Source organism: Amphiura filiformis, chromosome 18 (assembly GCF_039555335.1).
Source record: "Amphiura filiformis chromosome 18, Afil_fr2py, whole genome shotgun sequence".
Taxonomy (NCBI): Eukaryota; Metazoa; Echinodermata; class Ophiuroidea; order Amphilepidida; family Amphiuridae; genus Amphiura; species Amphiura filiformis.
The window spans coordinates 10,921,321-10,946,906 of NC_092645.1; the positions used below are offsets into that span (position 1 = coordinate 10,921,321).

The window sequence follows — 25,586 nt, forward strand, 5'->3', positions numbered from 1 at the left end:
TTAGAAAATTTATATTAAAGTGATAAGGCGTAGCTCATTCGCTCATTTCAACACCGAATACCATCGGTGTAGTACCTAATTAAATGACTGAATCAGCCTTGTATAACAAGAGTTCTGTCTAAATATTAAGTATAGATCGCATTTTGAACATCAAATATGTCCAAAAATCAAGATTTGAGGAAAAACGTGATATCTGGTAATTTTAAGACAACTTTGGCAATAATTTCTACAATTCTACAATACAACACGTGCTTATGACTTTAAAATGGACCAAAATATGGGGGATTTGATATTGTGTCCCCCAACACTTTGAAAAGCAGGGGGTCCCCCACCCGCTTTACGCCCTTGAATCGACATCATATAGGGTGAATGTAGTATTGAATTCCACAGCCATAAACGTACTGCATTTCGGAGGCTTTCAACAGAAAAAGGTGTGTTTTACGAGATTCCCTGCGGCGAATGTACAAGTTCATACATCGGCCAGACAGGTAGACAACTCAACTGCCCCAGCCACAGAATCTCACCACAACATTGACTGGGATTCCACAAAGGTGTTAGCCAATGATGATAGAGAGTACCCCCGTTTAGTGTGGGAGGCCATCCAGATCAAGAAGAAATCGCCAGAACTAAATCGCGATCAAGGACTGGAATTGTCAACCTTATGCAACGCCCTCATTCGACCAAAAGTTGCCAATGGTCAACAAAAGGTCAAGTCCATCACAGCATCTAAGGACTCCTTCTGATGAGGATGTGTGTCACACATGGAAAATACAAGGTTAGTGAATTTTTGTGCTGAAAGTCAGCGTAAACTTTAGGAAATAACTTTACTTGTACCATGCAATGTATGTTTTGACGAAAAGGAATCTGATTCAGAATCTGACAACTGATTGTCATGGTAAGTTTATATTAGTCTATATTTCTACTAACTGTTAATACACGTCATGTGTCAGCCTGACTACATAGGCATCACTGACCCTAGACAGTTTGTGTTGGCTTTGCGTTCACTAAGGTGATCACATAGCTTTAAGGCACCATCCGTAGTAATAACCGATTGCCATTCGCTGAACAATCTATGTCGTAGTAAACATTGTGGCTGCATATACTAACGGTAACTCAACCCGGTAACTCAACATGTGTTGTATTCTAGTATTATTGGAGGTTTTTGCGATGTTTGTAATTCACTTTAACGTACTCTCTCGCTCTATTTGTGCTCAAATTATTCACTTTTTCAAATAATTCAAATAAAGAATACTGACTTTCTTTATAAATAAATCTATTATTTTAACAATGATAAAACATTGTTTTTTTTTCTTTACCAAGACGGGCCTGCAAAATTCCTATTCTAAATTGTTGGTGAAGATTATTTATGTTCGCGTCTTAAAATGTCTGGTGTAGTATAGTCTCATTAGTAAATCTACGTATAACAAAATTGCCCAACAAATCCCATAAGATATATACACAAGTTGTTTTTCTATTTCCATGATAGGTCTGTGTAATCAATGTTTGAACTTTTATGACAAATATTCATACACTAGTATAAAAATTGTAGTCTTATTAGTTAATGTCTTAAACCTTTACTATAGTCTCATTAGTTAATCATTGGGTGTAATCAACCAGGTATCATACGCAAACAATAATGATCAAAAAGGTGGTCTTTCCGTTACCAGGAAGGGTCTGAAAATCAATCTTGGAACTCTGGTGAAAATTATTTATAGTCTGATTTTTGTACATGTACACATGGGACATGCAGACATATACGCAAACAATAATAATACAGCGTAAAATTGAAAACTATTTGCAAAGAAGTATAAAGTTACATAATTATTGCGGATAATTAAACACAACCAACCTGGAAAAACTTACCTTTATCCCCACTCCGAAGTCACTATGTAGCTAAATTCACAGTATTCCTGTTGGGTAAAAGGAAATCATATCAACAGTAAGTTATATGGAAATCCTATCCAGATGGAGTCACAATGTCAATAAACTACTAGAGAACACTCGACTATGCATCCACTTCGACTAGAGGCACAACATAAACTATAACAACGTGTATACGTCCCCTACGTTGTCTATTCACAGCGAAACTAATATCGTACTCAAGGCCAAAATCACCTTTTACTTTTTACCCGAACTCATACGAATGCACAACACAAATACACTGTTTGATTAAGCTAACAAAATCTAAGTCTTTAATTGAAAGCAAAATATGACTGGTACAGTATACGACAACAAATGTACATACAAAAATAATCACTCCTTTAACTAACTAGTACTTAGCCAGCATTCTTGAAGATAACATAAAGTTCTTGCAATGTTCTGGACAGCTGATGTATAAATCCTTATTATCTTGTCCTGCGAAAATCAGCGAAGTCCTTTGTACACTTGCACTTATAAATATCATTGCGTATAAAATCCTCACACAAAAATGGTGCTGCTTACTCCAAACAATGATCTCCTTGCGCTGCTCTCTCCAAATGCCATCTCCTTGCGCTGCTTTCTCCAAACAATTATCTCCTTGCGCTGCTTTCTCCAAATTTGGTGTTTCTTTCACCAATCACTCTCTCTCCAGGGAACAGGCTTTTTCTGCACTGCTCCACTGTATTTGACAGATGTGTTGTTTTAAAATACCAGGCTCCAGCAAGTCGATGGAAGAACTTTAATTCTTTGATGAGGAGGAGCACATTCGCGTACTCATAAGTCTCCTTCGTTGCTGTATTAAAATAGCTCAATCATTGGCTATGTAAACTGGTTAATATGTACTTCTTTTTTGAAGCACGAAGACCAAGACACACATGTGGGGTTTCATAATCTCCTCTCATGACATTCTGTCATAATAAATAAAGGCTATTGCATCCTGTCATATCTGTATCCAGATGATAATAATTGTACCATTGTTCATCAAGTCCGTTTCAATCCGCAGTAGACCCTATTTTCGTAGCTTTGAAATAACCATGCTTCCAGTTTGTCGGTGAAAACATCAATCCATCTTCATGGCTCAGAGGCTGTTTTAAATAGCACGGCAGGAAACCTATGAACTCCATAGCCACACTCAGTAATACTCTTTGAGTATCCTGATTTTAACTGGTTAACATTGCTCTCTTAAATCACATTACGCATGCTATTACGGATATTCTCACCAATATTAAATGTATCATTAATTTATACAAGTTTGATATTTGTGTCGTTGGCAAAGACGATTGCTGTTCAAACGGGTGACGAAATTATCAACAACATTGTATGACTTAACTAATTAGTTATTTATCATTTCTTGCCGCTAGCGAATAAGTTTACGTTAAAATTTTCAACATTTGTAACTACAGAAAAAAACTACGCTCGGCTTTCCATAATAAAGTTGACATGAAGCGGGGAATGTTTCTACATTTTGTATAGTATTGTAATGTTTTTAAAGCCCTTAATTTGCAATTTAGGTGCCCTAATAGGAATTATCGTTATTTTGCTCAACCCCCTAAGATTTTTTATCCGTAATAAAACAACGCATGCATTTACGCCTAAACGACCTAGGCTAATCGTAGATCCATCCTTTCCGCTGATTTTAGTGATAAAATTTTCCCACAGCACCATACCCGGGACCGGCCATCAAAGATGACAATAGGGGTGGGGTGGTATTGGTGAAGGCCCAATGATTTTTATTTCGCTCTTTATATTTAGGAGAAAATTAATTGGTGAAAATCACATTTTGGAGAATTTTTAGCCGAAATTCAATGTTGTCTAATTTTTTGTACATAGCCAGAATTTCTTCACATTATGACGTCATAGCGACATTATGTGGGACATGTTTGTACTTATTTTGGTATCACAGGATAGGGGGGACTCATAGCTATACATTAGTACCAAATATAACGGTATAACGTTTATAATATTGGAAATTAGCACCCCTCCCTCCCTTCGTAGTCCGTGTTACAAAATATGGCTCCGTAGTTCTAGGGTTAAGCTAGAAAAGGTACCTTCACAGCTACCTTTAAATTAATCTTGTGGCTATTGCAGATAGAGTGGCCAACTTCTTAGAGTTCGATTATCACATGTATAAGGCAAGGCTGATATTGACGCACACCTGGAAATGTGTTTTAACTTTTTTAATATGAAATAATACACGCACCTAGTTAATATGAATGAGTATATTCTCCCCCTCTCCAAACTTGTTGAAATATATGAATTAATATAATTTTTGTCATATTGTTTTCCATCTTTTCTACGCCTTCTCCTTACCTTTCTATCATCTTTTTACTCCTACTTGTTATTGGCAATGTGATTAAATTATTCCAAAGAAAGGGTTTATATATAAACTAGAGCGGTTAACGTGTGCTTCTGCCAGGGGAACTTTGTTCTTATTTATTTATTTATTTATTTATTTATTTATTTATTTATTTATTTATTTATTTATTTATTTATTTATTTATTTATTTCCTATTTATTTATTTATTTATTTATGTATTTATTTATTTATTTATTTATTTATTTATTTCTTTATTTATTTATTTATGTATTTATTTATTTATTTATTTATTTATTTATTTATTTATTTATTTATTTATTTAATTAATTATTTATTTATTATTCATTTATTTATGTATTTATTTATTTATTTATTTATTTATTTATTTATTTATTTATTTATTTATTTATTTAAGGTTATGCTTACAACTAGTTGTATACAATGTACTGTATGGTTTATAGTGACAAGTTCCAGCATATCTAGAAAGTTGACAAACCCGCGATTAGTAGCCCAGTTGTACGACTTCCCACAACCATTATAAATACGCCTATAGAGGAATCCATGATGCAGTCATGTCTACAGTAGAATTCACCGCGACCTTTGGAGGACTTAAACCCCATTAAAAGCTATTAAACCAAGATAACACTCATTGAAAACAGCTCAACTGATTAAATCATATCTTCTCTGGTTGTGCACATGACTTTTGTGTCTGTTTTATATGTGCGGTATCCCAATGAGCTGGTAATTATAGCTTCAGTTGGGTAACTGATTATAAAGGAAACGCAAGGAAACAATGGTATGTGGGCCTTTGTTCACGAAATGAGACAATGGCCTGCTTTTTGTTAACCAGCATTCTTGAAAATGAGCAACATAATGATTGTTGACTTAACACGGTTTGGAAATAATTTCTTCATATTTTTTGGTGTTATCTGTCGTTTACATATCCTTCCTAAAACACCAAAGTACGCATATTTCCAAACATCTAAATTAGCTAAAATTTAGGACATGTTACAAAACTATATTTTCTAGAATTTTAGAAGAGTACTTTTAATATTGGCCGGTTATTTTTCACACAGCGACGTTAACTAGGCAATGTACTATTACCTATAACATACACTGAAACACCAAAGTACGCATATTTCCAAACATCTAAATTAGCTAAAAATTTAGGACATGTTACAAAACTGTATTTTCTAGAATTTTAGAAGAGTACTTTTAATATCGGCCGGTTATTTTTCACACAGCGACGTTAACTAGGCAAATCCCCATACTTTTAACGTAGGCTATTTGTAGAGGTCACGCGTCAATGGGAAGAGCACTGTGTATTGTGTATAGGAAAACGGACAGTAACTGCAGTATGCCAAATTCACGCATTCCTAGACCTGACTAGCAGCCTTTAGTTGGGTAGCCGTCGGCTACAATGCACTCAAAATGTGAAATGATTCGGCCTTGGCAGAAATTTTAAACTGCATTCCATCACCCGTTTTACACCTTCCGCGAAAAAACACAGGTAGACAAAAGAAAGATTAAAGTTGACAACACGATACAGTTCCCTTCGACAAAACACACAGCTGGTCTATTCGCTGTTGAAGTGACATAATAATCGGATTAACTACACGCGGTATCTATATGCATTGATGTACTTGCAAACAAAAGGACTATGTATGAATAGATGCGACGGGATTACCTGCGGAATTATCTCCATCTTAATACTAGTTATAGAGAGTTTGTCCGTCTGTCCGCGCGCTATCGCGTGCGCGCGGAGCTATCGCGTGCTCGCAGAGCGCGTACGCCGAGTATCAACGGGCGTGTGCGCGGAGTACCGACGGGCGCAGTGCGGGTATCGCAAAGCATTACAGTGTGCATGTGACTAATTTACAGGTGCATCTCATCGGACCAGAACCAGGTAAGGCCTATAGCCTTATATTGATCACTATTAAAGACGCAGGCCTATATCATTGTAGTTTAAAAGGTCAGGGCGGGTGTTTGGTAATTAAAGATAGGCCTATAATGAGAACCACCCAACCCGAGAACCGCGAAATCTAGTTATATATATTATTAGCTATTATTCTATTAACCCTCCTCGTCCTCGCATCTTCTCTAGGTGTTAGGCGGCTTTTATTTGCACAATTGGACGCTCAAAACACCAGGTTGGTGCTAGCGGCTACCCAAAGATGTCCGACCAAATCCTGACCATGACTTGGCTCGTTGGATTCGTCTATAGACGAATCCAAATACACGCATTCCTACACCTGACTAGCAGCCTTTAGTTGGGTCCCCGTCGGCTACAATGCATCCAAAATGTGAAATGATTCGGCCTTGGCGGAAATTTTAAACTGCATTCCATCACCCGTTTTACACCTTCCGCGAAAACACAGGTAGACAAAAGAACTTATGATTAAAGTTTACAACACAATACAGTTCCCTTCGGCAAAACACACAGCTTCTACGTGGTCTATTCGCTGTTGAAGTGACATAATAATCGGATTAACTACCAGATCAATTACCAGAATACCTTGATTATCAGGCTTCAGGAAACTACCGAAAATACAGAAAAAAACTAAATAAAAATAATCAATAATCATCACTTCTCTGAAAAAATGCTAACAATCATAAACCTATAGGCCTATATTTACAAAATTGGTGTTTTTGTTTTTTGTTTTTTTGGGGGCGGGGGGTCTTTAATACCTTCCTATCCAAACTATCTATAGAAACATTGGGAATAGATGCGACGGGCGGGATTACCTGCGGAATTATCTCTATTGTTTATATTATTCTATTAACCCTCCTCGTCTTTGTATCTTCTCTAGGTGTTAGGCGGCTTTTATTTGCACAATCGGGCGCTCAAAACACCAGGTTGGTGCTAGCGGGAAACCAAAGATGGCCGACCAAATCCTGACCATGACTTGGCTCGTTGGATTCGTCTATACCTTCAAAACTATTGATCGAATTCACAATATTGTAACATAGGAAGAAGGATGGCTTATTTGCGTGAATTTTGATGCGTCATCTCTAAAGTGTTCTTCGTGTTTAAAATAAAAATACCCGAATTGGAAGTAATCAATGGTTATTACGCAAGCATTATGACATGTGATATCTTTTAAATTCGTGCTAAATCAACTCAATGCAAGTAACTGCAAGTCGGGTCCTTTTCCTTAAAAACACTACTGTGTTGTTAATATATGGGTCCTTTTCTTTAAAAACACTACTGTGTTGTTAATATTTTGGACGAATGTGGTATCAAAATGCGCGTAAATAAAATATTATGAATACGTTTACTAGATTTATAATGGCTGCGCTACTTTTTGTCACTCAGCCGAATTACTATTTTATTGACAAGTAGGGACTATGATTTATTTAAAATTATATCTAGTTTAGAGTTGTTCGATATTTTTGTCTATTTTCACACTAGTGTTCCAGTTTTAGGAGCATTATTAAATTATTCATTATCTTAAATCCTTAGTTTTTATGCTTTTACGTCATTGCATGATGTACATTTAAATCTTTATTACAACCTGTGTTATTCAAGAGCATGTAAATTGATCTCTACTTCGAATCAAGCAGCAGTTGAAATGAATCAATCGGTCCTTAGGCTTGAGGTGCGTTGTTGTAGTGTGGCACACAGGAATAACGTTGTCTCGTAGCATATTTTGTATTCTCCTCAAACAGGTGAGCTTTCTTTTATATCGATGTTGACCATTCAATGTTATTGCAATCTGCAAAGTCCATCAAATGCCTCAAAGACGAGAGAATAATTATATATTATTTTAATATATTTAATGTTTGAATCCGTTAATATGTTGTTTTATAGAGACAAGTGATCACTAATGTATGTTTGCTTTTCATAAATGTTAACAAAACAAGGTCTTGAATTCAGTAAAAAGCTGAATATGCCAAGATGCAGATCGAGTGGCTACCTCGTACGTAGCATCCATAATTGCGCGGGAGAAAGTCAGATGTTATTTGTATGGATATTCGGAAAATAAAGTAGTATCTCATTGTGATTTTATGAAGCTTTGAAAACAACATAAGGAAATAAATCAATAAATCAATCAATAAATCAATCAATCAATCAACCAATCAATCAATCAATCAATCAATCAATCAATCAATCAATCAATCAATCAATCAATCAATCAATCAATCAATCAATAAATAAATAAATAAATAAATAAATAAATAAATAAATAAATAAATAAATAAATAAAAATAATTCTTAAACACTTGAGAACGTTCCTGCAATCTTATTGGTTCTTACCCAGCTTTACCCGTCAGCGCGTGTGCGTCAACGCGATACGTTTACTCGCTATTTGGACCAATTGGAGGCGCACAGCAACAACGAGACTGATCGATTTTAAGCCCTAGGTAATTCCTTGCAAAATGTAGATTTAATTTGATTAAAATTTGTATGATATTTTTATTTGAATTTAAGTGTTTAAGAATGAGAATAAAGGTATTGGTTTTTAGCCGCTGTCGTGCATCTATCGTCTCATATAACACGGGCGACATCATTATTTTATGCGTAAAAAAATAATGATGTCGCCCGTGTTATATGAGACGATAGATGCACTCCAGGGGCTAAAAACAATACCTTTATTCTCTAAATAAAAATTATTTGCTTCAGTGGAGAAGGGACTCGAATATTTAGCAATTTTATACTCCCCACCCAACCTACACAAATACCCAACAAACTCACCGGCAAGATTTCTATGACCGAGCTTTAATAATTATAATGTTAACAATTAGGGGGTTCGTGTGTTCGCCGTCGGACAAACTTATCCCCCCTAATTGTTAAAAATTCCCGTCGTAAAAGCCTATCCCACAATTTATAATGTTAGCATTTTCTATTTTTATATGAAACAAACAACGCTATCATTTACGCCAAGTACTAATTTAAACACTTGTTATCTCACAAGAAAATATTGCCCATATTCTCCAGAGGCGGATGAAAGGATCCTTGAATCAAACATGGCCTTCGGATTTTTTTTCATTATACAGCAAATGCGACATCAGTTGATATCGGTGGTAAACTCACCGTCATTCCTGGCGCAAAACGCTTAAAAGATTAGCATACACTGTAAACGGTTTACTGTGAAATGTTTGCTATACAGCTGCCAGTCAATTTATCATTAAATTTGTGAGAAATGCCAGTGTATACCGTGTATATTCGTCTATAAGCATATCGATACAGCCTCTAAATGCTAAATTAATGCAGACGGCCTCCACAATTATCCTACCATTATCATGGAGTTTGAGGTAATCATTTGCCGACACAATCGACTATAGACCCTATTTCCCTTCTTCCCATCATGCACAATTCCAGGGGGTACGAGTGTCGGAAAATTATCATCTTCCGGGGGAGTACAGAGTTATGGTCATTACATTCTGGAATACGGACATTTTGGCTGGTGCCTTCATCCCCCAAAAAAGGAACCACGGATAATGGCGCATGATCACTAATACCTTATGGGGGCAAAAAGCAACATTTCTATGCTTTATTGACATGGTGTCGTCACGAAAAAAGTTTCATGTTATTGAAACCTAACTTTGTATATATTTTATAGACCTAGAGTTGAAAAACCAATAACGGACCACGCAGTGATATACGGTCGGCGTCCGTTTCACGTTTTTTGAACGTTATTGAAACCTAACTTTGTATATATTTTATAGACCTAGAGTTGAAAAACCAATAACGGACCACGCAGTGATATACGGTCGGCGTCCGTTTCACGTTTTTTCAGAGATGAAAATAAAACGTAAACAATAATCTCTTACACAGATGTTCTGCATCACTCGGTAACTGTAAATAGTAACTTCGATGATCCGCATATATGGAATCAGTATGCCCATATTAAGACAACAAAAATGCAAAGACCATCAGATGTGCACGATCTATGATGTTAATTGACTACGTCATACCCCTTGGAATAGTGCATGATGGGAAGAAGGGGAAAAGGTCTATACAATGTAGTGTTGTGTTATGCATTCACTTGATTGCACTTGTAGCAGAGAAGGCTCACACGCTATCGTCGTGGAGATATCCAGTTAATCTTGATTATGTAACAGAAACAACGACTATAATTGTGATATATCATGTCAAAGGTGTAGATGATAGACCATCTTTTATACAATGGGACTTGCGTAATGGGCTTAATTAGCGTATTGATGGCTACTGTTATTGGATTAACTTTTACGACCTTCGTTTACATGCGCCGAGGACGTGATATTTGGTTTTATTATTATTAATATTTACTCATGTTGGCATTTTTAGTGTCTTTCGTTATTGGGATTCATACCAGGGTCTATCGATCAATGTATTATGCCAGGGGCGTAGCAAGAGCATCAGGGGCCCATGGACAAGGAGCAGTACGGGCCCTTTTAACCAGGGTAGAATTTACCTTATGGGACCCTGGGCCAGGCTAAAATTTGGAGGTCCCGAACTCACGTGCCGAGAAGCCGGAAGGGCACTGGGATTTTTTTAGGAGAAACCTTGAAAAATGCTCACAATCCGTGAAACACCAGGCCCCGCAAAGCCAGCGTCACCACCACGAGATTAGATCTGAGAATCTCCACTTTGGAGGAGAGACGCAGGCAAGCCGCTTGACCACATTCTACAAGGCGATCAACAACCAAATAGCCATACCAATTCCCAGGGGCTTAGCAAGAGCATCAGGGGCCCATGGACAAGGAGCAGTACGGGCCCTTTTAACCAGAGCGGGCTTTTACCTTATGGGGGCCCTGGGCCAGGCCAAAATTTGGAGGCCCGTCTCATGCCGAGGAAGGCATGTGCACTCAAATCATTGGCCAAGCATTTTTTTCTAATGTTACTAGGAAAAGCACGCGAAAAAATCAATTTAAGGCTATTTTAGCTCCAGATCAACATGAATTTTGCGCGAATCGCGGACAATTTTACAATTTTGCCTTACTTTGGCCAAAAAACATTCTGATATTGGGGTTAAAAGAAAGATGTATAGTGCAGTTTTGTGGCTCCCAAAGGGCACTGGACCCATGGACTTCGTCCACCCTGTCCCCCCGCTTGCTACACCCCTGTATTATGCGTGCTTGCTCAAATGATGATAACTTGTAAACCAACAACTTGCATGATAAAATGAGTGGAAGATATTTCAAGTCCCTTACCTTCACACATAAAGACGAATCCAACGAGCCAAGGGATGGTAGGAATTCATTCGGCCATAACCGGTGTCCATTCAAGCCAAACTGGTGTTGTGACTGCCCAACAGGGTGGATAAAAGCAGGGATATGATAAAAGCCCCCAACATGCCATTTCTATAATGAGTGGAAGAGGTGATACCAAGATTAACACCAGTCTTTTGGCGGCATAATTTGAGCGTTTTGTTGTACCAGGATGAAACCAATATGGAGGGTTGTACTATCCAAGTAAGACAATTGTTATACAATGAAGAACATAATAATTTTTAATGATAAATCTAGCGATAAATCAAAACCAAATTTGGTGATATTTTACTTATTTTCCTTGATCGATTTGTTTGTACTTCTGTGATCGATCTCTATTGATTTTTGCGGACGTGGTAGTCGCTTAAGGTTATGTTTAATTGATGTATTAATAATGATTTCCCTTTCAGTCTGCTTATTTCCTTCACCTTTTCCTTAAACTCGTATAATAAGACAAACTACTACTAGAGGTTCTGATGACATAAAGTTTCATAATAAACAACTCTACAATGAATGAAACTTTCAGCTCAACCGAATGTCATCTACTAGAATTGGTTTGCACAAAACGTGCCTTATTGCGAGATTGCAATTCACATTCCTCAATTCCGTTTATAGTTTACAGATTTATACGTGGGATCACCTGACATTTGCTGATCAAGTTTTGACGTAGCTTATGCATCCCTTGGTGCAAAATACAATGTTTTGAATTGTAACGCATTGCTTATGTTCACCAATATTGATAACTTTATATAAAATGTATGTACCGTTAAGTACAATTCATTTGTCATTTTGAAGTCCTATTCCAATCCAACAGCACATACACTTGGGAGTAAAATGTGTTCGCTTTTAATGTTAAAAACGGATAACTGACGCGTTCGAAAACATGCTGGTAAATACCAACTGTAAATAATAACGCGATGAGTTTTAGCGATAAGATCAAGACTGAAGAATAACACGTGGGTTGCACAGGGAAAGGAAACAAGATTATCGAAATGACAAAAATAATATTATACATGAGCATTGAACATACACAACATGAATTATGTAGAAATAACATAGCTAACATTTTTCGTTAAAGTTTATATCAAAGTTGGTATAATTCTGTTTGTACGTTGCCAAAGTATAACGAAACGGCTTTCATAAAATGAAACCTTTTCAGACAAGAAATTGGAGAAATCAATATAAACTGGTTAAATATGGTATAAAAAATTAATAAATTGGCCCTTTATAGGTTAAAATGGCAAAATATGATGTTAATTTGGTCAGAAACACAAAAAAATCTTAAATATCGGGCCGGCTATCTTCCCACAGGGGGGCAGGGGGGCAATACTTTTCACAGTCCCCTTGCCCCCCTGGCTACGCCACTGGGTTAAATCAAGAAGGCGCTAACTGAAATAGCTGCTTTTATACATTTGACGATTTCTGCATTTAAATTGTACACATCTTACACCAGGCAGCAAAATGCAGATGTTTCCTTGTCATACTAACCGCTCGACATTCTACAGAACTAGTAGCTAGTATTAGGTATATCACCTCAAAAATAAGCGCAGCAGAAAAACGTTATTTAATGTTTCTACATGAATGAGCTCTATTAAAGAATCAAAAATCAAACAACGGAATTGAAATCGGTCAATGCATTGTGATGTAGTGTCAATTTTAAGATGCTCGTAAATGGAATTAAAACCTGCCACAAATGGCTATAATGACACAATTGGCATATTTCGAGATTTTGAAGGTTTATTTGGACGCTTGCTTGAAAAAGCAGCGTTAATTTAAGTACCACAGGTTAAATGCCTATCTTTCCTAACTTCGTTAAAGAAAACAAAATTTAAAAATCTATCATTGAATAATTATAATAAATCAACCAAATATACTATTTTAGCAAATTCAGCCAATCTGCAGACAAATTAAAGGTGAAAAAATGACTAAGTTCAGCTAATTAATATGCAAAATTGATGGCAATAGAAAACCGTACATGATATCAGGGTGCGGTTTTTTTGCACACATATGTATACAGAGTTATTTCAATTGATAACAAAAATACACAAAAAGTAATTAATTATGCAAATTAGCTAATTACAGGTAATTATGTATTCATGATATTTTTATGTAAATTAGGCATGAGTAATTTTGTGTTTTTTTAATATTTAATGAAAGTCTATTCATTCACCATAAATATGTCAAGTATGAACCTGTTATGATGTTGAATAAAGAAACTGCAGTTAATTACTTAAATATTTAATACAAAACATACAAAGTTTGACATTTTGACGATGTCTGGAATAGAATGTTCATTTTTGTCTGTAAACATGGTATGTGTCACCATTGCTCAAAGCTAAATCCGAAAAGTAAAAATCATAATTCATTTGCAATGAGACTTTAAATGAACATTTTGTTATCTGGATTAACACGGGATGACAAATGGTAAACGGAAAAGCCATCCCCACTGTACCGCGTATACAAAAATAGTATGGCCTTGGACACACACAATGGCTTAGAGCTATTGAGGTTTGGAAAATTACTCCCTAAAAATATCTTTGATATAATGTTTTGTTTCAACTAGTTTTCTCGAAGTGTTTCATTCGTTTTCGACGGAAATAATTTACATGCTAAGAAAGATTATAGTATTTCAGCTAAATGGTGGTAGCTCCCTTCATTTCAATAGGCCTATATTTACTGATTTATGAGCGATCTTCAAAAATCCATAAAAACAGGCATTAGCTCTTAAACAAAACAATTTTTAATTTTGGGGGACCCGATGGTAGCCTCGGAAAGGCTTCACACACCATATATTAAAAATTCAAACAATTTGGATAAATGAAGCATACTGAGGAAATTCATTTATCGACATGGATGTTTTCTAAAATTGGCCAACTTTGAAGCGCGCGCTTTTCAATTCACTGTTATGCTTGCATGCACAGTGTAGCAGAATTATTGTGCAGCCACTGTGACATACCTACTACTAGTATTTAAAATGTTTGCCAACAGATAAAGGATTTTAAGGTTTTTTTGCCGCAAACTAAAAGCTATTTTCACGCCATTGTCTCATGGCATTGTCTCCATTTTGAATCAGCCACTCAGTCAGTCTGTTAGTTAGCTATACCCTTGGCAACCCTTTTCATTCGAATTCCAAGATAACCTTGATGTGCAGATTGTAAGTGTCAACATTGTTTTTCTCTTTAACATCCTTCAGGCAGGCAAGTCTTCTGTTTGTGGGAATGTGAAGTGTTTGTGATAGAACCTTATACAATGTCAATGTTAACTTCTCGACTACGGGTAGTGACTTTCTATATTAATTACATCGAGCTCTGTGCACACCTGTTAGTTCCATATACCAGTATGCTTCGACTATATTTATAAATACGTATTTATAAATATGCACGTGACCAACTGTAGGTAGCTGCATACCCCGGAATATTACGGACTTTGCTGTCAAGCGCTAATATATTTTAATATATGGAACAACTAACTTTCAAGCTTTGTGTTACGTTCATTTAACCATTGCCAAAAATGAGGTGTTATAATGCGGAGAAATAGGTGATGTTTCGAAATTTGGTCAACGATCGTTCGGTTTTGTTTTCTTTCGTTTGAAATAATGGTTATTCACAATGGAAGAGGTACTTAGGGGTAAGTATTTACATACAAACGTTTATAAAGGACTAGTATTGTCTAAAATTGCCCTTCAGTTATGCACCAACTGGAAAACAAGGAGTTAGAGCCCAGATGAAAATGAGCCATCAATTCAACGCTATTACATTGATGTGGTATAGGATTGAATATTGTCATTAACGAGATGAGATAGTACTACGGCATCAAATTACGCGTTTCAATCTTTTTGGGTGCGTTTTTATAATTTTTAAGTATTGGGAACAGAAGAACAAATCCAAGAAGAAGAGACACTCCGTAAATCCCTAAACACAAACGGCTACACCAGGGTTCGGTTTTTGCCGGCAAAACCTTGTTGTCCATCAAAGTGGTAATGATGGCAAAAAATGGCACAAACTCATATAAACTCATATTAAGTCAGATGTTAAAAAGTAACGCAGAAAGCTTATAAAAAGAAACACAAAATTTTTAATGAATCATTCAACATATTTTTTGGCATTAAAGACCTTAAAATGAAAAAGTTTCAGTTTTAAAAATGCACTAGAAAGCAACGAAAACGCATAACATTGATCTCTTATACAAAATCTGGCCTTGTTACACTCAGAAAATTATTTTTGAAAATTTATAATTTGTTTTGAATTGAAAAACTATTAATCACTTGTTTAGTTTTGGCCATTTTTGCAGGTAAAAACTGTTGCCAAACGGTTAAAACCACAGTTTTTTTCCACCTGCGGCAAAACCCTGTAAACCCTGGTGTACAAAATGAAACCCAAAGTGCTGAAAATTGATATCAAAGAAAAAGAAGATAACTGAAGACAAATGCAATGATATGGCGATTAGCCCTTAAGTAGATGGTTTGTTGGGCGTATCCAAATTTACCGGAAACACTTGGTGTATAAACGGCTATAACCTTGACTATGTTAGCTCAAGTGAAGTATAATTTGTGAGAGATTTTGCAGACAAATAAGTCCATTCCCAGTTCAACTTGTTTACAGTACAGATCATAATGCATTATTCGTTCATTAAATCCCAGAGCAAGTCTAGAAGCTTACGCTTAACAGACTGGGGAATTTAAGAAAAAGTATACAATTAGAGGTGAAATCATCTTTGAAACAATGTCGCAAATCAAACTGTAAAATTACAATTACTTAGGTTTTGGGTGGGTGCGGCGTGCCGCACCCACCCTGTATTCTCTGACTATTGACCTACTTTTTCACATGCCGCAGTGTTGAGAAAATATTCGTGCCGGTTATATCCCAAACACCCACAGAGGTGATAGTTTACGGCGAGTTTTGTAATTATTACTTGATTTTGATATGTAAGTAATACGATAAAGTCGTCATAGGCAGTAATGTGTTTGTATTAAAAGAAATAACAAAAATAATTATTTAAGTAATAGAAATACTATTTGGAAATTGCAGCAAGATTTGCAGATGTTTTTATTTGAACAGTACCAGTTCACCAGTTTTGCTAGTTTTCCTAATCTTTGGGCTAAATTAATAGCATCGTGAAAACCAAACAGTCAATTAATTTATGTCAACATTTCCTTGTTTGACATCGCATGCAAACATTATCTTATTTACATAATGGTTTTGACCTCGAGTCATGAGTGGTGATTCATTGTTTAGGCCAAGTAAAATAAATAACGTGTATATCGTCCCCTGCCCTCTCCGATTTTTGGAGATTTTCAAATATTTTAGTTATTTTTCCTATTTGCTTCCTTACTTTGTTTATAAAATTGTTGTGATGAAATGACATGTTTAGAAGTTCTTGGTTATCATTTATAAACACATTGCAAACACTTTCTTCAAGCTAGGGGTAGGGCTTTGGGGAAATAAAAAAATATTAGGGCCTCTCCGATTTTATGATGTGTTGACAAACATTTGCCATTGCAATTTTACACAGAAATGAATGGTAAAACAATAACACGATAACAAATAATAAGGACCTCCCTCACCAATTATTGAAAAAGTCCGGACATATACATTTTTTTTTTACTTGGCCTTAATTGGCATACTCCTCTAAATATTTTACCACAAAGTCCTATGGTGGAGGGCTATTTTGTAGCCCTACAAAGGTGGGTGACTAAAAAGTAGCCTGTTGGTACATGTTTTACCGTACAGTCCTATGGTGTGGGTTTTTATTTTTTTATTTTGTTGTCCTAATTCGATTGCTCTTAGTTCGTTATTTATATAACTTAAAACACAAACCTTCTTAGGGATGCACCATTAGATTCTCAGGGTGGGGTAGGAAGTTTTTCAAAATAAAAAAAAAAAAAAAAAACTTCACCCACTTCATGAGCAAAAAAAAAACTTTCCCCACCAACTATAAAAAATAAAAAACTTTCCCCGATCCCAACTTCCTACCCCCCCCTCTCAGTATCAAATGGTGCGTCCCTTACTTTAATTCTTTCAATCAAAATTTCACTCCTCTGCTAATGATGACAAGTGATAATCGAAGTAATACTGCATTAGGCCAAATACAAAAATAAACATGTTTCACGTCCCTCCCTCCTTTTTGGAGGTTTCTTCAATTATATTTTTATATTTTGCAATTCAGTTATAACTTTTTAAAAATTATGTCTAGGGAGTTGAGATGCTTTCTATAGCCTTCTCAATATACAAGAAACAATTTGGAAGGTTTCGAGATCATTAGAGGGGCCTACCCTCAGAACAACAAATTAAAAAAGAGGCCTCCTCCTTTTTGCAGGCATTATTGTGCACGCTAAAATAGCTCTAAATATGGGTATTTACATCGATTCTGCGATACAAAATAAAAAGGCCCCTCCAACTCCTTTTTTTCAAAAACCTGGACGTGAAACATGTTTTTTATTTTACTTGGACTTATCAATATGGAACTACACCTTTATCTTGACAATTCATTTGCTCGCCCTATTCCTTTTAAAGGAATTTTTATTTATTGTGAACTTGACTTACTCATTCTTTCATTTCTCTTGACAATTTTTCATTTGCCCACCCTATTCCTTTTAAAGGAATTTTTATTAACAGATATATTGATCGGATTGGAGATTTCGTAATAATAGAACAAAACATTTTTATTGCATAATGAGTATTAAATTATGACATAAATTATGTTTCTCTATAAGGCCTACTCTAAGGGAAATAATACACTTTGTACTATAAATAACATGTAGTGCTCACTGTCACTATACAATATGACAGAATGTGTGCATTGTTGGACCACAACTAGTTATAAGGGGCCTATCATTTTCTTTGGAAGGGGGGTCCCAAATACACGGGGGTCATAGAATTTTCAGACCAAAAATAGGTGGGGGGGGGGTTATAATTTTAACAACCAAAATAGGGGGGTTGTGGAACTATTAGAGGCTGATGACTCAAAATTGAACGCACTCCGCGCACTTTCTGCGCTCTAAAGTGTTGGTGCGCTTCGCGCCTTTTTTTTTCGGCAATGAATAATTTGTCTTGAATCTGTGTAGGCGGAAGGTGGGGGAAGGTCATAAAAAATGTCGACCCAAGATAAGGGGGGGGGGTCGTAACAAACTTTGCCCTTGATAGGGGGGTCATAAAAATTGAACCCGGTCACCGACATATTTAGGACACCCCTTCTGAAGAAAATGATATCCCCCTAAAGCTTTATAAAAATACCTCTTGGATTTTTAGCTATTTACTTTATTTTCTACTTGCTTTGATACACTATCCCTAACTCCCATGATAATTTGGTGCATTAAAATACCACAACAAATCGACATAGAACATCAATATTATAATACACGCCGTGTAAAACAGTAGTAAATTGTAACCGACTGGAAAGGAAAAGGAAAGAAAAACACAAGTTTCTCCGGGAGATTTTCGTCAGATTGAAATCTTTAGTATGAAACGGATGTGGCAGTCAAAAACGACAGAGTTATTGAGAGAGAAACAAAATGCTAGATTGCCAGGATTAAAAGTGTAAACTAGCATTGCATGTACGAAATCCATTTCGATAATTTAATTATCTTTAGCCAGTAATGGAGATATGGTTACAGATATAAAAGATGTTTAAGCTTCTATGTATGAGATTAAGTTTGGTAATCTGAAGCTTGCTAATGATATAAGCCATGCAATGATGTTAAAGGGTGGTAGAACCATCAGTATGGATGTCATCCTGGTGCAACGCGAGTGTGAAAAATCTGTTGAAAATGACCTATTCAAGTATAATTTTTGACCAAGATGTAGGTTTTAAAAGTCAAAACACCGGTGTTCCTTACCAGATTTTTCAATTTTTATGTCATTAAATGAAAGAGCACACTTACATTGTCCATATACTAGCTTAATTGCAATGAGCAATGGCCAATTCTCTTTAAATTGCATATCTTGTGCAAAAAGTTACTATTTTCGCCTGTTTTGTCATACGGTTATAAATTCAATGAGCTATGACTTTGCTAAAAGAGCGCTTACAAATTGATATGTATCTGAGACCTTTGTTGCACCAGGATGACATCCATACTGATGGTAGTACCACGGTCTATGGTTCCAATCCAAGAGCGCAGTACCACCATGGTATAAGTACCACCCTTTAATATTTTTTATTGTTTTGATGTTAAATCAACTCATAACTCAAAACCAACTTTGGCGACATTGCTTGATCGTTCATACTTGACTTTGCCGGACGGAATAAAAAGACTAGTTTGCGTACGACGTCCTATCAACCAGACCAAACATGCCGTACTGCGCAGGTTAGAAACCAATCACGTCGCGCCTTTGCCCTAATGTCAGACGCAAACTAGTCTTTTTAATTCGGTCTTCAATTATAGTGGCATTTGGTTATCCCCACAAAGTCGTGTTCAATATTTTCAAACCAAGATTTGCTTAAATGATGTAAATAATCACAGTCTGTTAATTTACTTCACTTTTTAAAAATTTAAATCACATAATAATAAAAACAAGACTCCGATGGCAAATGTCTTATGATACACAACTCGACATGTGTACTGATTGATGAAACTTCCATCTTACCCGAATGTCATTTGCAAAAATTTAATGAATTGGTTGGCACAAAACTGTCAGATTGCAATTAATTTCCATCCATTATGTGTATAGTTTGAATGATACGTGGGATGAAGTGACATATCCTGTTTTAAGTTTGACGTAGCTCGTGCAACTCTTAGTGCAAAATACAAGGTTATGAATTGTAACGCATTGCTTACCTTCACCAATATTGATAACATCGTACAAAATGTTTACCCATAGATATATTTCATTTGTCATTTGTTGTTGCTGTTCCAATCCAAGGGCGCATATATATTATACGCTTTTTTTATCGCTAAGCTAAAACAAGTTCCTCATACACGTTCGTTCGGTATTTACCAACTGTAAATACCATCGCGATAAGTTTTAGTGATAAGATCAAAACGGTAGCGCAATACGTAGAATCTTTAAGCATCGGTGCACAGGGAAAGAAAGAGGATTACCAAAATGATCAATACTATTCTACAAAAGCATTGAACATACACAACATGAATAATATGAAAATAATAAAAATTATATTTCTTATTAAAGTCAATTTAGAATCAAGTAATTATGTCACTGATGTGGTGTAATATGTGTATATAGAAATTCACTACAAGTAGTCAAATGGTTAAAGGCAGGTGGTCAGATATATTTATATTGTGTTTTGTACCTCACATTAAGGGATCTGGAACGAGCGTTTTGAGCGTTTGGACAGTATTTTTGTGGGACATGAGAGCACATCAGACATATCAAATTGCATTCTGAATACGGAGAATGTCTTTCTGATATCAAACAATTTAATTTTTTTAAATTCACGATATAATACAAATTTTATAAATCTAATGATATATTCTTAAAATGTATGTAGCTGGGAGGAAAAGCCGACGATCAATTGAAAATTTTGACCTTTCATATTGAAGATATGGATTTTTCCCCAAAATACCTAATTTTTTTGGGTGTTTTGGGAAAAATAATCCATATCTTAAATACGAAAGGTCAAAATTTTCAGTTGATCGTCGGCTTTTCATCCCACACTTTAAGTACATATCATCAGATTTATAAAGTTTACTTCGAGTACTGTTAAATATCAAAAATATCAATTTTTATTCATTTGCCATAAAATGTGTATAACATTGCGAATTTCAAAAAAATCAAAATTATTTGATATCAGAAGAACATTCTTCGTATTCAGAATGCAATTCGATATGTCTGATGCGCTCTAATGTCCCATAATAAATGCTGTCCAAACGTTCATACCCCATCCCTTAAGGTCTGTACCAAAACAATTTTAATTATAATTCACAAGTTTTAAGGTAAATTTCACTAACCGTTTTGATATTAGAATGTATAAAAACGTGTTCCACAATGGCCCAAAGAACGGTATGTGCGCTATACCACAATTGGGGATTAGGTTATTCTTTTATCATTCATATTAAACGTCTAAACGAAAATAGTTTAACTTCACTGGGATTTTTAGACAAATATAAGCTTCCCTCTGATGAAAAAATCTCTATTTTTCTCTATCTTTAATATTTAAGGCAAAGCGCACAAAAAGGACGTCCATAAATTTGTATGAAAACGGTTGAGCGTATAACGATAATAGCTACTAATGAATAGTTTAATTGTTTGAGTCGGTTTTAAAGCATTATTTTGTTGTCCTTGCGAATAACAATTTCCTTTATATGCTCTGAGCTAACATTATAGTTTGAAATAAACGCTAAATCAAGTCAAATTGTTGAAGTCACCAGACTGTTCCTAACGAATAAAGTACCACTTGCTGTCTTTTTGTCTGTCCTCGTGTTTGCTCCTTTTTTGCTCTTCAATCAATATGTTTCGAGTGCGTGTAATCCTATATAATGTGTGTTAATAACAAGAGTTAAATCAAAATTTTAATTATTATTATCTCAATTTAAGGCTTTCTGATTGATAATCAAGTTAATCGCTCATATATTCTTTCAGGATTCGGTTTAAACTATAATTTTTTATTATATTAATTATCAAATCAGATGAATGAAAGCACGATTTAAACTGACGTATAAGCTAATATCCTCCGATGTTTCTGAACAACCGAAATGCTTGTTTCTTGCAACCAATTTAATGTTTGGTTGAGCAAAAATACAACCTGAAATGACACAGTGATCCTTATCATGACATAATTGAAAAGCACTGCCTCCATCTATTGACAGCTATAGTAACTACCGTAAAAACTCGATAGTTTGCATATGTGCTTACTATCGAGCACAAAAGTGTAAAGGGTAATGAGCAAATCATCGATATACATAGTTTTTTACGAACAAGGAAACCTGCAAATGTTTGTCGCAGCCCCATTAGCTCAGTTGGTAAAGTGCCGGACTTAAGTATAATTTCATGTTTTCAAAAGCGCTCGATAGTAAGCACATAATGGTAACTATCAAATTTTTACGGTATGTGTATTTGAAATTTTTTGATGTTAACCATTTCAAAGGAATTTTTTTATTAAAAATATTTTTTAGTTTCTTGGATTTTCTGAAATATATACACTACGCAAAAAAAGTTTCTTTATGGTTAGGAAATTTACCCACTATTAAAATCTAGCAAATAATTTTGTACGTTTGCTCAATAATTGCATGCGGGTGATTGTCCTGCGCATTTTGACACCTCAAACACTACTCTACGACACTCCTGAGAAAAGATATGAATGTTTAAGTAACACGAGGTCGAAAATGAAAATTGCAAAGAGGCCTATTCAAGTTTTCAGCATAAAGAACACAAAAACAACAAACATGCAGATAACATTTTTGTTTAATTGCTGAGTACATTTCAGGCATCATACTGCCGTTTCCAACTTCACTTGAGATTAATTTCTTTCTTTACCCGTCTTTCAATACTTTGTGTGTCCACCGTTGGCTTCCCTTACAGCAGCCACGCGGCGTCTCATGCTCCTAATGAGGCGTCGAATGTTACCTTGCTCAACCCCGTTCCACTCGTTGATAACGATGCGACGCAATCCCACCAGCGTTATATCTGCCTTTATCTTCTTGTTGACTCGTTTCTTGTGCTGATCCCAAAGGTTCTCCAAGGGATTAAGATCAGGGCTTCTGGAGGGCCACTCTATGTTATGTTATGTTCTAGTGTCTCAATTCCTTCTGCTTCCAGGAATGCAGCTGTAATCATGACCTGTTTTGAATCCCTTTTCCAAATCCATCTCTCAAAACGTAAATGTCTTAGTACCCACTCACCTTTGTCTTTGATCATTCATCTGCATAATAAGCAAAGGATTATCCAACATGCATCAAGGAAAATGCTTTAAATTAAAATTTAAAAGGCGGGAATAATGAAACCGTCTTGGATCAGTGAATCAGCTCTAAAACCGCTGAATAGGCCTCTTTGCAATTTTCATTTTCGACCTCGTGTTACTTAAACATTCATATCTTTTCTCAGGAGTGTCTTAGAGTAGTGATAGAGGTGTCAAAATGCGCAGGACAATCACCCGCATGCAATTAGTGAGCAAACGTACAAAATTGGTTGCTAGATTTTAATAGTGGGTAAATTTCCTAACCATAAAGAAACTTTTTTTGCGTAGTTTACGTCAAGCATATATGGTACTGGCTGTTGTCCTTATATGGATGTGTCAGTAATACGGTAGTATGTCGTATGTTTGTATGAATGCACGGTCGTACCGCACGCACAATGTGCAAGATTTAGGAGACAAACTGAGTTTTCGTTTGGTTCTTAAAAGATGTAGTGCTAGAGTTTTTAATAGCAACTAACAAATGGTGTTCCAAAGGTGTTGTAAATTACACTTTGTACGTCTGAAATTCATTTCAATAATCTGCAACGTGACCATTGCGAATCCCTGCATTATTTATATCACCATTCCTATAGTCCGTATGCTTTCCACAAATTTTGATATTTTCTCCAAAACTGTTAATTTTTGCAGAATCTATTATGCTAGTTCCTTGCATCATTTCCTTTCTGAAAATGTATACTTTTTCATACTTCTCATCATTACATTTAGAGATACAATAAAAAGCAATATCTAAATTACTGACTCGAGGAAGGTATACAGACTATAGCCGGAAATGGGGATGTAGTTACAGTGATCAAAATAATTATTGTAAAATAAGCTTTTATGGATGAGATCAATTTGGATAATTTGAAACTTGAAACTTTTAATTCTGTGAGAATATGAAGCGAAATATTGAAGCTAAACAGTGCGAGGGGTTAGAACCAGAAGGCCGTAACTTACTATGATCAGCTCTCATAAAATGAGCATAAAGTTGGCTCCTTGCTTTGGTTTTCAAAAAGCAATATTTCCTTCACAATGTCCTTTGTTTTTTATTGAATTTTGTCATAGTGCCCTGGCGACTTTATGGTGATTTTGTGGGAGCAAGTGATTGTGAGTTGAGGCGTTCCGGCTCTCAACCCTCTAGTTATATGAAAGTATGATAAGTTTGGTATACTAGGCCCCTTGATGCAATGTAATTCAATATTCTCGTTCGTCAGCCAAAAAAATCAAGAACAAGAATATCAAAATCACAATTCACACGGCACTTAATATATCGTAGCATTGGGATAAATAACAATAGGATGAATAACAATATCTGCATAATTGACGTACTGTTATTGTAACATCGCACTTCCTAACTGTTTTCCTCTTTTCTGCACTTCACATGTTTTCGCAAGTTGTAATGTAAGGCATACACCTGGCTTTAACCACTAACTCTAATCACATTTTCTCTGTTAATCTCTGTAGGCATGACTTACGAACACAACGACTCCTTGAAGCTAAAAGCAAATACTTTTGTTCTTTTACCAGGTCTTTTTACAGGTCTGCAAAAACAATTGGCACTATGGTGAAGTCTAAAAACAAGTCTTATTTGTTAGTGCAGTGTCAGTAAGTATTCAAGAAAAATAAATTTTGTTTTATGAATTAAATCTGTATAGAATTTAAAGGGCAAACTTATTTCATCTAGTTGCTTACAAACTTGATGTAAAGTTTGCACGTGAAAAACAAAGCAAATTTCAAGCTTACCTTTCTCACCACTCTACAAACGCACCAAATTTCATATACTGGTATTTTGTCGATGTCACTTTGTAGCAAAATTCACAATATTCCAGTTGGAAAAAAGAAAATAATAAATCATATCAACAGTAAGTTATATGGAAATCGTATCTAGATAGATCGAGTCACAATGTCAACAAACTCCTAGAGAACACACGACTATGCATCCACTAAGGAAAGAAGCACGACTCAAACTGTTGCAAGTCGCCTGCAAAATCAGTCATTGCGCATGTCACCACAGATTTTCGTGCCGATCAATTTGACACAGTTGAAAGGCATCTATGTGGTTAGCAAAAAGCGGTTGCTGTTCAGAGCCATTAGTGCTATTAGTTGGATTGTTAGCCAATAATTGGCACCTTTTTGATATATTTATCACAATTGTATGCACAGAAATATGAAATATTGATATTCACATGGCGTAATTTAGCTCGTGCTTGATATTTATTGTGGAGAAGTAAAGGATTCAACTACTGCATTAACTTTTATTAAAAGCCTGCTGGGTAGCCTGCAAATATAGGGAGAGCAGTGGAAATGC

At 35.6% G+C, this 25,586-nt stretch overlaps 1 protein-coding gene across 1 annotated transcript in view; it reads right to left on the bottom strand.

Annotated features, from left to right (window-relative positions):
• LOC140139365 (keratocan-like) overlaps positions 1–25,110 on the bottom strand; it is a 136,045-nt gene extending 110,935 nt beyond the window's left edge. Inside the window, exons 1-2 of the mRNA XM_072161138.1 lie at positions 25,022–25,110; positions 1,864–1,910 (exon numbers count right to left, since the gene is read on the bottom strand). The gene's annotated coding sequence lies outside the window, so the exon portion shown is untranslated. The remainder of the gene's footprint in view (positions 1–1,863; positions 1,911–25,021) is intronic.
• Between the last annotated feature and the right edge of the window lie 476 nt (positions 25,111–25,586).